This window comes from Mustela nivalis (genome assembly GCF_964662115.1).
Source record: "Mustela nivalis genome assembly, chromosome: 19".
Lineage (NCBI taxonomy): Eukaryota > Metazoa > Chordata > Mammalia > Carnivora > Mustelidae > Mustela > Mustela nivalis.
In genome coordinates this window covers 17,079,555-17,096,632 of record NC_139038.1, presented here as the reverse complement: position 1 = coordinate 17,096,632, position 17,078 = coordinate 17,079,555, and the positions used below count along the sequence as shown (strand labels likewise).

General features: G+C 47.7%; 1 protein-coding gene across 2 annotated transcripts in view; it reads right to left on the bottom strand.

The window, feature by feature from the left end:
- CORO1A (coronin 1A) overlaps positions 1 to 17,078 on the bottom strand; it is a 33,727-nt gene that overhangs the window by 4,243 nt on the left and 12,406 nt on the right. Inside the window, exon 1 of one of the 2 annotated variants that reach the window (XM_082714528.1) lies at positions 1,109 to 1,299. The exons of the other annotated variant lie outside the window; for it this stretch is intronic. The gene's annotated coding sequence lies outside the window, so the exon portion shown is untranslated. Of the gene's footprint in view, positions 1 to 1,108; positions 1,300 to 17,078 lie in introns of those variants that run through there. 2 annotated transcript variants of the gene reach the window in all.

Here is a 17,078-nt window from a genome sequence, read left to right as displayed (position 1 = left end):
GCCCGGGCAGGGCTGGCCTCCCTCCCCTCCTGGCTCAGGGCCGGGCATCCAGGGGGAAGCAGCATGTGGGCCCGTCCAGGAGGCAGGTCTCTGGCCCCCAGAAGCAGGCAGATGGCTTGGGTCCCACTTTCTCCTCCTCACACCTCTGCCTCTCCAGTCTGCCGAAGCAGGTGCCCTTGAGTGCCATCTCCCCCTGCTCGGGAACCATGCATGGGAGGGGGGAGGCGGCACTGACTTCTCAGAGGCCTAGCGAAGATGGTTTCCCCAGCCTGGCTGCGGGGAGAGCCTGGCTGGGGAAGAGCAAGTGAGGTGGGGGGGTTGCCTCTGGCCCCCCAGGCTCCGCCCCCCCCCTCCTGACTCCCAAGAGCATCCCCTTCTTGTGCCAGCTAGGGGCCATGCCACCTGCTCAGAGGGCACCTCCCAGACCCCACCTTCCCAGCTTCAGCCTTTCTCACGGGGCGCCCCGCTGCCCCCCGCCTGCCCCGGGAGGCTCCGGGTCCACCTGCCAGAAAGCAGGCGAGAAGCATGTGTGAGGAGAAGCAGTCCAGGGCCGAGGGGATGGGTCCCCAGAGAGCAACCTGGGCCTGCGGAGACGGGAGCCCCAAAGCCAGGCTGGGGCACAGGAAGCCATCGCCCCACCCTGCCGCCCCCCCCCCCCCCGCAGGTACCAGGCTCAGAAACCGCGGAAAGGGGAACTTGGTCTTTTCTTGTTTTGCTCTCAACCCCTTCCTGTCTCTCCAAGCTCAGGGCAGCTGCGCGGCTCACCCCACCCTGCCCCCTCCCCCACCCCCACCCCCACCCCCGACGCCGTTCTGGGCGAGCCAGCCCCCCCACCCCCGGGCTCCCCCACCTCCATCTTGGCTGCGGTGGTCCCTCACCCTGGCCTGTGCACGGAGCCCTGGGACACGCAGATGGACCCTCCCACGCACACTCCCCGCACCCCCCCGGCGAGTCCCCCGCACGCGCGGCGCGGACGGCTCTGTGCCCTCTCCCGGCGGCGCGCTGACAGCGCGTCCGCCCCCACGGCCGGTTCCGCCGAGCTCACGCCTGCCCCACAGGTGGCCCCGGGCAGTGATGGCCGGTCCCTGGCCCCGCGACCCAGGCTTACCTGCTGCTGAGAGATGGGGGACCCCCCAAATGGAGGAGGGCGCGGAGGAGGAGGAGGAGGAAGGAGCTGGCGGAGCCGGACACGGCCCGCTGAGGATGCTCTTGTCAAGACAATGAATGAGAAGCGGCGTCTGCCCGCCTCCTTAGCGGTGGCAGCGCCCCTTGGGCGGAGCTCGCAAAGGCGCTCGCCCTCGTCCGCGCGGAGGCCCCGCCCCCGCCCCTCCCCCCGGCCCGCGCCCGCCCCGCCCTCCGCCCCGCTCGGCCGCGCCCGCCCCCTCCGAGCCCAGGCAGACGCTGCCGGCCGGTCGCCGACCATCTAATGGGCACTTCTGTCAGGTCAAAATGCAAAAATATGGGCGCCTGGGGGGCTCAGTGGGTTAAACCGCTGCCTTCGGCTCAGGTCATGATCTCGGGGTCCTGGGATCGAGCCCCGCATCGGGCTCTCTGCTCAGCAGGGAGCCTGCCTCCTCCTCTCTCTCTGCCTGCCTCTCTGCCTACTTGTGATCTCTGTCTGTCAAATAAATAAATAAAATCTTAAAAAAAAAAAAAGCAAAAATACCCTGTCCCTCCCTCCTCAGTCCGCCCCCAGCCCGCCCCCAGCCCTCTCACCGGACCGTGCCCGGCACTCACAGGAACGCCCACCCCCAGTGAAAGCTGCTCTGCCTCCCGCCCCACACCCCGGGCCAGGGCGGTAGGTCAGGGCCAGGCTCCTGACCCTGAAGAGCTCTCAGCCTCCTGAAGGGAGAGGAGCCGTAGGACGACCCCAAGGATGCGGAGCAGAGGAGGAAGCCAGACTCCAGACTCAGCAGGGAGGAGGACTCCACTGTCACCCTTGGATTTGACGATGGCGTCGGGGGCGGCGATGCAGAAGCAAGAGGGGCGAACCCCAGAATCAGATTCCTTCCCCAGTTGGGCTCCTGGCGGTCACACCACCGACTGACCCTGGGCAGGCTACTTAACCTCCTTCAGCCTCAGTTTCTCTGTCTGTAAGAGTCATACGTAGCTCAAGAGGCTATGGGGAAAGCAAGGCTTGACGCACCTCGTCTGGAGTGCAGCAAGTGCATATGGACTAGTACTACTGTTACCATTTACGGGGGGTTTGGGCTGGACCCCAGAAGGAGAAGGGCGTCAATGGACACCACCAAAGGAGGCCTGTGGGCTGCCACCGCTGACTGGCTGCATGGTCTTGGCCATGAAGTCTGACCTCTCTGAACCTCAGGCTCATCATCTGTAAATGGGGGATCAATACGGCCTGTCCTGCCCTCTTCGCCAAGTGATAAGGCTCAAATGAGACCAGGAGTGTAAAAGCATCCTGCACAATTCCATCGCAGCCACCTGCGGGCCGCGGTGTTCCTCACAGCCCACCGCAGGACCGGATTGGACTGGACAGGGACGGATAGTACCCACCGGAAGTGGTGGCATTTACTGCATGCCGGACAGGGCACTGTGTCAGCTGTGAATATGTCCCGCCCCTTTAGTCCGTGCAACACCTCTCGGGTGCAGATACCCCCTCCATTGTGCACAGGAAACCGGCACACACTGCCTTCCATCTCCGAGCGCCTCCTTGCCCAGCATTGGAGGAGTACATTGGCGAGAGACCTGAAAATCATGGCCCAGAAGCAAGAGCTGGACAGCTGTGCGGAGGGCCAAGCGGGGAAGCACAGAGGCTGCTTTCACATCCCAGTGTGGGGTGGGGCGGATGGGTATGGGGCCACCACAGAGGCCAGTGGGAGGCCAGTGGTGAAAGTTATGTTTCGGCTTCTCTGCAAGCTGATGTCTGGAGAACACAAAGCTAAGCGTCCGTTGGGTGGTGAGGGCCCTGACCCGAGGCTCCTCTTGTGTCTAAGAAGGGGCTGACTGCTCCCGATGAGGGGTATTGGGACAGGGGACCTGTTGGGTGCTGCTGGCCCAGCCTCTTACCAGACCATCTTTACTGGTGGCCGCATCTGGATTTTCCTTGGGGGGGACCAATCTTCCCTCACTGGCAGTCCCTGAAGTTCAAGAGCAGATCCAAAGTGGGCACAGGGCCACAGCTCCCCAGTCAAAGCAATCTTTTCTGCTTGGTTCAGGGACAGGCACTTGACTCAAGGCTATGTAACCGGAAGCTGATTCGTTGGAGCTGCTAGGAAAAAGAGCCCTCTTTCCACTGGGGGTTAGTAAGCTGATAGGCTATAAGGTCAGCACTAGCAGTGACTATTTTGTCACCACATAGGAAAAGTTGGCTGGAATCAGCCTACACAGACAACTGCAGAATCAAGATAGGAAGACTGCCATATTCTTGACATCCTTTGAGTATCTGGATCAAGCCGTTCCTGAACCCTTTAACCTTTCTGTCACATAAGACATAGGTTCCTTTTTCCACATACGCCAATAAGTTTGAGTTGGATTTCTGGAGCTTACAACTGAAAGAGTTGTCATGGATGGGTACATCCCCTATGGGGACATCCGTTATGGGGAGAGACAGGACCACCCTCGAGAGGCTGTAGGGCCTGATGGAGTCAGAGAAGCCCAGAGAACTACAGCTTCACCATGTCCTGCTGCCCTGGCAAAGTGATATTTCCTCACCTGTAAACCATGCACAGCATCGGTCACTCTCTAGAGTGTGTACCCATCCCCCAGCTTCATAACTGAAATATTATGTTCTTTAATATAATCTTATAATTTTCTCTGTAAAGGTCTTGTATACCATTAGATTCCCCCCCCCCCATTGGCATATTATGGTTTTGTGGCTATTTTGAATGGATTCTTCTTCTTCTAGTTGTGACCTTGTTTTCCTTCCTTCTAAAATCACCTTTATTTCCAATAAAATACGTCTTTCTTTCCATACAATAACACACACTCATTTTAAGTGCATGGCTCCATTAGTTTGACAACTGTAATAAGCACCATAATCAAGATACGAAATATTTCCAACTCCCCTCCAAGTTACCTCATGCCCATCTACAACCCAATCCTTATCCTTAGCCCCAGGCAACCACTGATCTGCTTTTTGTCAGTATAGAATTTTCCGTACAAATGAAATCATAGAGTATGTGTCTGGCTTTTTTCATGAAGCATGTTTTGAGATTCATCCATGCTATTGTATGTCAGATAAGGACTTTTATTTTACACGATACCCTTATGTAATACATAATTACACCAAAAAAGTTAGTAATAATTTCTTATGTTTGACTTTACACGATTACCACCCTAAAAGGACTCAGCAGTCAATCTTAACATCACTAAAATCACTAGGACAACCATTCTGTACCTCCTATAAAATGATGCAATAAACTTGTAGTAGCACCTTTCCAGTATCCTTGTCAAAATCATCATTATAATCATCACCAGCATCCTACATATAATCAAGCCTCCAGCTAGATTAGTTTGGGCGAGATAAGGGGGATGGAAGAATAGGTTAAACAACATCATGAAGAAGTAGTTCTGTAAATCTAGAATGCGAACATGTGTGAATCTAGAAATGCGGGAAAATTTTATAAGACAAATTGCCCAGTTTCAATAAATAAATGGCGCTAAAAGAAAAAAGAGGAGGGGCGCCTGGGTGGCTCAGTAGGTTGGGCTGCTGCCTTCAGCTCGGGTCGTGATCTCAGGGTCCTGGAATCCAGTCCCGCGTTGGGCTCTCTGCTCAGCAGGGAGCCTGCTTCCCTCTCTCTCTCTCTCTGCCTGCCTCTCTGCCTACTTGTGATCTCTCTCTGTCAAATAAATAAATAAAATCTTTAAAAAAAAAAGGAGGAAAAACAGTAAAAGAGTTTGAAAAAATATCAATTAGGGCATCTGGGTGGCTCAGTCAGTTAAGCATCTGTCTTCAGCTCAAGTCATGACTCCAGGGTCCCAGGATCAAGCCCCACGGGGGCTCCCTGCTCTGTGGGTAGCCTGCTTCCTCCTCTCCCTCTGCTGCTCCCCTTGCTTATTCTCTCTCCCCCTTCCTCGCTCTCTCCCTCTGTCAAATCAATAAAATAAAATCGTTTTATCAATCAATCAACTGTCATATTGGGGTCTTCCTTGGATCCTGATCCAAACAAATCAACTGTAAAAGTAGATTTCTAAAATTAGTTTCTGTCGCTTACAACCAAGAATCTTTTTTTTTTTTTTAAGATTTTATTTATTTGTCAGAGAGAGAGAACACAAGCAGGGGGAGTGGCAGAGAGAGAGGAGCAGACTCTCTGCTGAGCAAGGAGCCTGATGTGGGGCTCGATCCCAGGACCCCAGGATCATGACCTGAGCGGAAGGCAGAGGCTTAACCGACTGAGCCCCCCAGGTGTCCCTACAACCAAGAGTCCTGACTGCTCCAGGCAGCACCAGGTCCTCAGTGCAGCACTAATATTCCATCCCTGGGGTCTCAGGAGCCCTGTGAGCTATTTTACTGTCCCTCTTTTCCAGATGATGAAATCGAGGCTTGGAGGACATAAATGACCTACCCAAGGTCACAAAAACTGGGATTCAGATACAAATCTACCTGACTCTGGAACCCAGGAGTCCATTCAACCTGTCCAGGCCACTGCTCAGAGCAGATGGGTTTACAAACTAGAGTGTGGTCAGGGCGGCAAGCTAGGAACGAAGCATGGTGGACACGCCACGGGTGGCATAATGGATGAAAGACGTCACATTAAAACTGGGTCATGAATGAAAGTTTGCCAAGCAGAGAACAGGTGGCGCGGGGAACCAACTCCAGGGAAAACAAGACAGAGATGAGAACATTTTAGGAAACGGTGAGCTCTTTGCCATGGCCAGAGCCTCAGGCGCCTGGGGTAAAGGGGAAGGTGGTTAAGTTGGCAGGGTCAGCAAGAAGGATCTCTTCTCAAGGAGTCTGCTCCTAAGACAAGGAGAAGGGCACACCAGTCTCCAAGCAAAGAAGTGAGGGCTCTCAGGTGTGAGAAGTGAGGCCCCCAGGCCTCCTCCCAGCTGGCCCTCTCGCTGCCTGCAGACTCAGCCCTGACCCACATTCGAGAAGCGGTCCTGGCAGGAAGCGTATAAAGATGCCGTTTCCATAGGCTCGGGCCTAAGCCAACCTTGCCAGACGCTTCTGGCTGGCCGTGTGCTCAGGCTGCCTTCCTCACATTGGTAAGATGATCATCACTCCTGTTTTATGGAGAAAAGAGGTGAGAACTCTTTCATCCCTCCGCTTCCACCAGCAACAGCACCTCCAGTCTCTATAAAAAGCCACAGACTGTAATCACGGAGATGTCCTCCTTGGGCCCTGGGCTGGCTCCTCCTTCTTGGGACACATCCCACTTCCTCAGTGACCTCCCGCTGTCCCTCACCCCTTTTCCCCTGCACTGCCAAGTTCTACTCGCCACAGACCCCCTCTCTCGGGTGTGTTCAAACACGTTTAAATGCCCTGTGTCTTTGGGGGAGCCTCTCCCCACTTGGCAGCCCCAAACCACTTCCCTAGCTCACTCTTGCCCTTTGCCATCAGGTCTCTTGAAAGCGCTGTTGACACTCACTGCTCTCACTTCCACATCTCTCACTTACTCCTCCACCTACGCGAGTCTGGCTCTGGTTCCCACCATCAGACGCAGACTTGCCCTCACCAAGGCCAGCGATAACCTCCTGGTCATGAAATCAGCGTGTGGGTGGCCACCTGATGCTCCTGACTTCCCCTCCCTCTGGAACCTTCCCTTGGCATACCCCTCCTCCTTCTCTGAAGCTTTCTCTCCCCACCCCCCACCCCCAGAGCAGCTCCCTTTGCTTAGCTTGCAAGGTGCTCCCAGGACTCCCCCTTTTCTCCTGGCTCTCAAACTCCCCCCACACTATCCCATCCATGGCTATAGCTTCAACTACAAACTCGGACAACCCCCACCACCACCTGTCTCTGTGGCCCAAGCCTGCCTCCTGGGCTCCCTAGTGCTGACGGCCAGCTGGAGGGCTCAACTTGTATATCAGGGAGGGACTCCCAGAAGAAGTAATCTTGGCCTTAAATCTCTCCCTTTCCCTCTGTGCCCAGACCCCCACCTGAGTTGTGTTGATCGGATCATTGCACTCGTTCTCTGATGAGTGACCAGCCTCTCATTCCTCTTTAAGAACATTTATGCCTTTGCGGATCATAATAAGCCTACCCTATAAAACCCTACCAAATCCTCAAGCAAAAAGGTCGAAACTCCCCAAGCATGGTGTCCAAAGCCCTTCCTGATCTTCCCCTTCTGGCTTTGTTATTCACCATTACCCAACTCCACATGCTCCCTCATTCCTCTGGTCCAGAGGCCAGACCCTCAGAGGCCTACTTGGGGAGGAGAAGGGGGGGGGCAGGTCCATTCACCTGGTGCAGAGTGAACCACTCCAAAACTGGTGTTACGTGTGTGGATCAGTGTTAGACTCTCTCATCGTTCTAGGGTTTTGAGAGGGAGCGTGCCGAAAGAGAGCAGTCCAAGATGGTAAGCCAGGTGATGGACAAGGGTCCTTCTACCACATTCTACTGGTTAAGCTGTCATATGACCAGCCCAGATTCCAGGCGAGGAAAAATTGGCTCCTCCTTTTCATGTGGAAAGTTACAAAGAGTTTGCAGCCATCCTTACTGGACGCCAAGGCCTGGGCAGGGAATATGAACGGTTGGTGTGGGCCAGGTGAGTTACAAAAGCGAGCAGACGGGCTGTGGCTGCGCTAGCCCTTTGTCACCACTCAGAAATGGGGGCTCTGTGAAGCGAAGCCTGATTTTTCAAGACACGTTAGAAATAGGGATTTTTAAATGAAAGCTCCAGATCTTTCAATGTTGGCAGCTAATTCAAAACTGTCTAAAAATGTTATATGAGCAAAAACTAAATATGTCTTTGGTTTGGATGTGATTTTTCTGGCCAACAATTTTTGGACTCTATTCTTTGCCCTTGGCATAGGCCTGAAATCTCTTACTCTGTGTTCATTTCCAAAGCTCTCATGTACCCTATTTGTTCATTAAGACTCGGGTCAAGACTCCCTTCTCTGGGACCCCTTCCCTTACACCCCCTCCCCCACACAGCCGCTCCCAGAGTGGTTTCTTTTCTCCCCAGTGCTAGTGACCCCTGGTGCATTCCTCTAACGTGGGAATTCATACACTGGATAACAATTGTTCGCAGCCCCGACTCTTCGACCAGACTGCATTTTATTTCCCCAGTGCTGGGCCCAACATTCAATAAACAAAAATCCTTCTTTCTTTCCTAACACTGCTAACCCACCACCAACTCACATACACTCTTCCTTCACCATGTTCTTTCCTGGCCGGTCCATCCTCTCTCACCCCCTCCTCACTTCTGCCCAGAATGATTCCAAGAGTCTGCTAGCAAGTCTCCCCAGTTCCAATCTCCTCCGTTACCCCAACCCCTGTCCCTTAGCCAGACTCCTTCTTCCTAACCGCATTTCAAGATTCCTCCTTTATTCTTCAGAATAGAATCCACTCCGGGGACTGGTTAGTAGATCTGGGTTTTGTGCCTGTCCACTGTGACTGGTCCGGGAGTGGAAGTCGCACCAGTCAACGTCAGCCTTGGGTCTTTTTCTGGAATCATTTCTGTCACTAGGTGAGAATGAGGCCACCAAAGGAAAACCAAATGGGAGTGAGGAGTGGGGAAAGTAGAAGATACAGACTGATGTGATGACCTAGCTGAGCCCTCATCGCACTGTGCCTGAAGACAAATACATTCCAGGCTTAGCGGAAGTGATATGCACATCAAAGGATACTCTACAAAGAAGGTTCCATTTTGATTTATTTTCAACATGCTGCATTTTTCAAAGAACCAGACCCACCATGGATCAACTTCCATTTTGAAACTAACAAGTCAAATTCACCACATGTTGAGTTCTGGGGAGAATGTTATCCCAGAGCCTTGTCAGCCCCAGGGAGGGTCTCTCCCAAGAGACACAAACCCCCCCTGCTGCCTCTCTTGGGAGCTCTTCAATAAAATCTTGGGACATTAACACCAGAAGAGACCTTTGTCCAGCTCCTGCTTTTTATGGGTGGTGAAACCAAGACCCAAGACCAGTGAGGCAGAGAGTCTGAACAAAATTTTCCACCAACTAAAATCAGGGTGGAAGAAAGAGCAGTGCTTGGCAGGCACAAACACGCCCTAAACTCCATGATTTAGGTAGATATAGTCACTGAATCACCTACATTCCTGATGCTATAGGAGTCTCATAGTACATAAATAATAGGGGAATGCGATTTTGTTGTTGTTGTTGTTTTTAAGATTTTATTTATTTATTTATTTATTTGACAGAGAAAGAGAGACAGGGAGAGATGGAACATAAGCAGGGGGAGTGGGAGAGGGAGAAGCAGGCTCTCCGCTGAGCAGGGAGCCCGATGCGGGGCTCAATCCCATGACCCTGGAATCTCAACCTGAGCTGAAGGCAGATGGTTAATGACTGAGCCACCCAGGCGCCCCGGGGTAATGAGATTTTGAATGGTAGTTATAAAAGTTGTTCTTATGTTGTTATCACAGTTGCAGAAAAGCATGTGTGTATTTTTCATTGCTTTTATATTGCCATACACACACACACACACACACACACACACGCACATTTGGTGCAATGCAAGCTGGTGCAGTCACTTTGGAAAACAGTAAGGAGGTTCCTCAAAAAGTTGAAAATAAAGCTACCCTATGACCCAGCAATCACACTACTGGGTATTTACCCTAAAGATACAAATGTAGTGATCCAAAGGGGTGCCTGCACCCCAATGTTTATAGCAACAATGTCCACAATAGCCAAACTATGGAAAGAGCCCAAATGTCCATCCACAGATGAACGGACAAAGAAGATGTGGTCCATATATACAATGGAGTATTATGCAGCCATCAAAAAAACCTAAATCTTGCCATTTGCAACGACATGGATAGAACTAGAGGGTATTATGCTGAATGAAACAAGTCAATTAGAAAAAGACAACTATCATATGATCTATTTGATAGGAGGAATTTGAGAAACAAGACAGAGGATCATTGGGGAAGAGAAGGGGAAATGAAACAAGATGAAACCAGAGAGGGAAACAAGCCATAAGAGACTCTTACCCTCAGGAAACAGACTGAGGGTTGCTGGAGGGGAGAGAGGTAGGAGGGATGGGGTGGCCAGGGATGGACATTTGGGGGGTCTGTGCTACGGTGAGGGCAGTGAATTACGTAAGACTGGTGATTCACAGACCTGTACCCCTGAAACAAATAATACATTATGTGTTCATTTAAAAAAAATATATATATATACGTACACATAAATACACACACACACACACACACAATTGCAGGACTATTTAAAAGCTACAAAGAATCATCCCACTTGAAAATACTGAGGACTAAAGACTGAAGTAACCTCTAAAATCACCAATAAGTTGTAGCAGAGTCCAGTATCCAAGTTAATGATTTTCTTACCAAATGCCAGCTGTTTCTGGTGGGGCAGGTGACCAGTGTTGGTTTTCCCTGACCATCATCTGTTCTCAACTCTTGTAATAGGAACCAGAATTTCCTTTGGAAGTCTGTAGTGACACAATGATGGTTGCCTACCCGAACCTCCATTTTGCTCCAAATGACTAGTCTAATTCCATCACGGAAATCGTATTCCTTGTGCTAAAGATTGGTTCAGAAATGATCATTTCTGTCTCAAACTGGCCAACGAGACCAGCAGAAGTCATGAGCGGTGGCTTCATGTAAAGGTTTCCTTGCTCACAAAAAGGATACACTGGTGACCCCTTCCTTCCAAAACTTGTTGTTATTCCTCTCTTTAATTATAGTCCCTTTAGTAGGTATGAGATGGCATCTCATTGGGCTTTTCATGTGCATTTCCCTAATGACTAACGGTGTTGAGCACCTTCTCGTGTGTTTACTGGCCATCTGTAGATCTTCTCTGGGGCAATGTCTATTCAGATCCTTTGTCCACTTTCAACTGGGTTGTTTCTTACTGAATTGTAAGGTTTTTTAAAACATATTTTGGATAGAAGTCGTCATAAGATGCAAGACTGGCAGGTATTTTCTATTCTGTGGGTTATTTTTTTCACTTTCTTATTGGTGTCCTTTGAACAACAGAAGTTTTCAATTTTGCTGAATTCCAATTTATCTATTTTTTTTCTTTTGTTTCTTGGGCTTCTGGTGATGTATCTAAGGAACCACTGCCACATGGAAGCCATGGAGACTTATCCCTATGTGTTTCTCCAAGAGTTTTATAGCTTCAGCCTTTACATGTAGGCTTTTGATCAATTTTGAGTTAATTTTTGTATACGGTGTGAGGTAGGAAGTCCAAATTCACTCTTGCATGTGTGTTTACGGTTATGCTAAAACCACTACTTTTCCTCCATTGAATTGTCTTGACATCCTTGTGAAAAGCCAACGGACCACAGATAGATGGGTTTATTTCAAGACTCTATATTCTAGGAGCGCCTGGATGGCTCAGTGGGTTAAAGCCTCTGCTTTCGACTCAGGTCATGATCCCAGGGTCCTGGGATCGAGCCCCACATCAAGCCCCACCCAGGCTCTCTGCTCGGCAGGGAGCCTACTTCCCCCTCTCTCTGCCTGCCTCTCTGTCAAATAAATAAATAAAATCTTAAAAAAAAAAAAAAAGAAGAAGAAGAAGAAGACTCTGTATTCTATTCCATTGGCCCATGTGCCTATCCTTACGCCAGGACTACTCTTGTCTTGACTACTGTAACTTGGTAGTAACCCTTAAAATTGTGAGTCCTCAAAATTTGTTCTTTTTCAAGATTATTTTGGCTAATCTGGGACCCCTGAGTTCCTATATGTATTTTAGAATACACTTGCCAATTTCTATTTTTAAAAGCCACTGCGGGGGTAAGGGTGGGGTGCACCTGAATGTCTCAATTGGTTGAGCGACTACTTTTGGCTCAGGTCATGATCCTGGAGTCCCAGGTTGGAGTCCCACATTGGAGGGGGCAAGGGTGGTCCCTGCTGAGCAGGGAGTCTGCTTCTCCTCTGACGCTCACCCCTCGTGTTCTATCTTTCTCTTTCTCTCTCTCAAATAAATAAATAAAATCTTTTTTTGAAAAGAAAAAGGGTTCTGGTAGGGCTTTTGTTTAATTTGTATGTCAATTTAACAACACAGGTCTTCTGATCCATGAGCACAGAATGTCTTTCCATTTATTTGGATCTTCCTTAATATCTTTTAACACTTATTCGAAGTTTTCAGAGCATATGTTTCATATTTCTTTTGTAAAATTTATTCTCAATTATTATATTCTTTTTGGTGCTATTATAAATCAATGGCTTCCTTAATTTCCCTTTTGCATTATTCACTGCAAGTGACCGTACCATACTTGACTTTTGTCTATTGACCTTCTATCTTACAACTTTGCCGAACTCATTAATGAGTTCCAGTTTTTTTTCTTATTATGGTGAAAAATACATAATGGATCTACCGTCAACAATTTTAGGTGTACAGTACAATCCTGTCAACAGTACAATCTGTTGTGTTGTACAGCAACCTCTCTCCACCTCGCGCGACTGAAACCCTACACCCATTCAACAGCAACTCCCCGTTTTCGCCTCTCCTCCGCCCTTGGCAACCACCATTTTAATTTTCATTTCTACGAATTTGACTACTTTAGATACTGCATTTGGTGGAATCACGTGGTTTTTGTCTTTTTGTGACTGGTTTGCTTCACTGGCTGCAGTGCCCTCAAGGGCATGTTGTAGCATATGACAGGACTGTCTTTTTATGGCTGAATAATATTCCACTGTATGGACCTACCATGTTTTCTTTTTCCTTTCATCCATCAGTGGACACTCAGGTTGCTTCCATATCTTGGCTCTTGCAAATAATACTGCAAATGGACTTGGGTGTGCAAATTTCTCTTCGAGTTCCTGATTTAAATTCTTTTGGATAAGTATTCAGAAACTGGAATGCTAGATAATTTGGCCTTTTTTTTTTTTAAGTAAATTTCACACTGTTTTCATAGTGGCTGCTCCATTTTACATTCCCCCCAGTGCACAAGGTTCTATTTTTTCTTCATCCTCACCAACACTTATTATTTTCAGTGTCATTTTGTTTTTCATAATGACCATCCTAATAGGTATGAGATGATGCCTCACTGTGGTTTTGATTTGCATTTTCCTGATGATTAGCGATGTGGTTCTCATTTTTAATAGATACCTTGGGATTTTTTATACACAAGATAATGTCATCTGCAAACAGAGATGGTTTAACTTCCTCCTTTCCTATCTGGATGCCTCTAATTCATTTTCTTGCCTAATTTTCCTGGCTAGAACACGCAGTACAATGTCAAATAGAAGTGACAAGAGTTCCTGAACTTTCACCATTAAGTATGGTGTTGGCTGTAGGATTTTCATAGACGTTGTTTATCAGCTAGAGGAGGTTCTCTTCTATTTCTAGTTTTACATGTTTTTCTTTTTTTTTTTAAAGATTTTATTTATTTATTTGACAGACAGAGATTACAAGTAGGCAGAGAGGCAGGCAGAGAGAGAAGAGGAAGCAGGCTCCCTGCCAAGCAGAGAGCCCGATGCGGGACTCAATCCCACGATCCTGAGATCATGACCCGATGACCCGAGCCGAAGGCAGAGGCTTAACCCACTGAGCAACCCAGGCGCCCCTCTAGTTTGTTACATGTTTTTATTATGAGAAGGTGTTGGATTTTGTCAAAGGCTTTCTCTGCTTATACTAAGATGATTATGTGGAGTTTTCTTCCTTATTCTTTTTTTAAATTTTTTTCTTTATTCTAATAATATGATACGTGACATGAACTAATTTATTTATTTTTTTAAAGATTTTATGTATTTATTTATTTGTCAGAGAGAGAGAGAGAAAGCACAAGCAGGCAGAGGCAGAGAGAGAAGCAGGCTCCCTGCTGAGCAAGGAACCCCACATGGGACTCGATCCCAGGATCCTGGGATCATGACCCGAGCTAAAGGCAGTGGCCCAACCGACTGAGCCACCCAGGCGTCCCACGTAACATGAATTTAATTTCAGATGTTAAACCAGCCTTCCGTTCCTGAGCTAAGCCTCACTTGGTCATAGTCTGTTATCTTTTTTATAGTTACTGGATTTTGTTTGCTAATATCTGTTGGTATTTTCACTTCTAAATTCATAAACAACATTAGTGTATTATGATGTCTTTGTCTAGTTTTGGTATCAGGCTGATACTGGCTTTTCAAAGTTGGCAAGTGTTCCCTCTTCTATTTCTTCGAAGAGTTTATAAAGAAATGGTTTTAATTCTTCTTTAACTGTTTGGTCAAATTCACCAGTGAAGCCATCTGGGCCTGGGCTTCTTTTTCTGGAAAGCTGTTTTTTGTTAGTAATTCAATTTCTTTACTTGCTATAGATCTATTCAGATTCTCTATTTCTTCCTGAAATTTGGCAGTCTTTATCTTTCTAGGATTTCGTCCATTCCATCTAAGTTATCTAAATGACTGGCATACAGTCTTTCATGGGGTTTACTATGGTTGGTAGAAATGTCCCCAAGGTATCTAATAATGAATTGGCTTTAATTAAATAGAAGCTGCAGGGGCGCCTGGGTGGCTCGGCCGCTGCCTTCGGCTCGGGTCATGATCCCAGGGTCCTGGGATCCAGTCCCACATCCTCTCTCTCTGCCTGCCTCTCTGCCCACTTGTGATCTCTGCCTGTCAAATAAATATATAAAAATCTTTAATAAATAAATAAATAAATAAATAAAAGCTGCAATAAATCAGTTGAACCTCAAATAACTCTTTGGGGGGTCAGACACTATGTTTTTTTTTTTATTTTTTAAAGATTTTATTTATTTATTTGACAGAGAGAAATCACAAGTAGATGGAGAGGTAGGCAGAGAGAGAGAGAGAGAGGGAAGCAGGCTCCCTGCCGAGCAGAGAGCCCGATGCGGGACTCGATCCCAGGACCCTGGGATCATGACCTGAGCCGAAGGCAGCGGCTTAACCCACTGAGCCACCCAGGTGCCCCAGACACTGTTTTAAATCTCTTTCACTGGGGCACCTGGGCATCTCAGTGGGCTGGGCGTCTGCCCTCAGTTCAGGTCATGATCCCAGGGACAAGGGATCGAGCCCCGCATCAGGCTCTCTGCTCAGTGGGGAGCCTGCTTCCTCCTCTCCCTCTGCCCCTCCTCCCTGCTGTGTTCTCTCTCTCTCTCTCAGATAAATAATTTTTTTTAAAAACCTCTTTCATTTTGCTGATAAGAAAAGCCATCCGTAAAAATAGACTCCAGAAATTACTCATCAGGTTTAGCAAAAACTTCACATGTGGCTTGTCCAGAATAGGCAAATCTATGGAGACAAAATTAAGTTCACAGTTGCCAGGGATGAGGGGTGTGGGAAGGAGACAGGGAGTTACTGCTGATGAGTGCAGGGTTTTGTTCTCGGGGTGATAAACATCTTCTGGAACTAGATGGTGGTGATTGATACACAACTTTGTGAAGACAGTGAAGACACTGAACTGTACACTTTAAAAAGGCAAACTTTAGGGGCACCTGGGTGGCGGCTTTGGCTCAGATCATGATCTCACGGTCTTGGGATTGAGCCCCTTGTCAGGCCCCTTGCTCACCGGGGAGCCTGCTTCTCTCTCTCCCTCTGCCCTCTACTCATGCTTGCGCGCTCTCTCTCTCGCTCTCTCTCTAGGGCTCTCTTTCTCAAATAAATAAATAAAATCTTTAAAAAGATAAACCTTATATGATACGTATTATATTTTGATAAAACTATTTCTTAAAGATTACATTATTCTTAAATTTACTGTTTTTAATTTTAAGGAAGTAAATGTTTTGTTTTCCTACCATTCAATGAAAAGACATAAGAGCTCTCTTGCTGTCGATTTATTTTATCATTTTAAAATATAAACCCTTGGGACGCCTGGGTGGCTCAGTCGGTTAAGCTGCTGCCTTCAGCTCAGGTCATGATCCCAGCATCCTGGGATCAAGTCCCACATTGGGCTCTTTGCTCAGCCGGGAGCCTGGTTCCCTCTCCGACTCTGCCTGCCACTCTGCCTGCTTGTGCATTCTTTCTCTCTCTCTCTCTCTCTCTCTGACAAATAAATAAATAAATAAATAAATAAATAAATAAAATCTTTAAAGCCACTTCTTTCAGCTCAGGTCATGATCCCAGGGTCCCGGGATCAAGCCCCGCATCGGGCTCTCTGCTCAGCATCAAGCCTGCTTCCCTTCCTCTTGCTCTGCCTGCCTGTCTGCCTACTGTTTGTGATCTCTGTCAAATAAATATAAATATAAATATATAAAATAAATATAAATATAATAAAAATAATAAATATAAATATAAATAAAATCTTTAAAATATATATGTATATATAAACCCTTTTATAAGAATTATGAAATATATTTTGATAATTATGAGAAATGATTAATTACGCTTGGTGTGGGAGCTTAATGATATTTCTTCTATTTTACTCACTCAGCATTTTAAATTAACCTGATTTACACTGAAATTTATGAGATTTCTCATTCAAAATGTATTTTATTCCTTCAAACTGTAAAAAGCTGGTACGGCTTTTAGTCTCTGAGACAGCCAACACAACTTTCTATCTTCCTTCTGCAGAAATTAAAAAAACAAGCTTAAATTAAAACAACAAAAACAGTACTTACAACAGTTTCTAGACCTAAACATATCTTGGAAGTTTGTTAATATTTCCCAATTACTCCATTGCAAAATTTTGTATTGGCCTTGCCAACATTCCTAAAACTGGTTTTTCTCTTGAAGCTTCTATTTCAAAGACTCAGCTGAAGAAAAGGAGTATGTCCCCGAAGTCCCGCCTTGACCTTCTGGTTCCATGACTGAGTATGGTGCTAACCTTAGGTACCTCCCTGTCAGAGTCAGGATGACAGCCGGAGAAGTGTAAGAATGGGGGGTCTTGGGGCGCCTGCGTGGCTCAGTGGGTTAAGCCTCTGCCTTCGGCTCAGGTCATGATCCCAGGGTCCTGGGATCGAGCCCCACATCGGGCTCTCTGCTCTGCAGGGAGCCTGCTTCCCCCTCTCTCTCTGCCTGACTCTCTGCCTACTTGTGATCTCTGTCCGTCAAATAAATAAATAAAATCTTAAAAAAAGAGAGAGAGAGAACGTC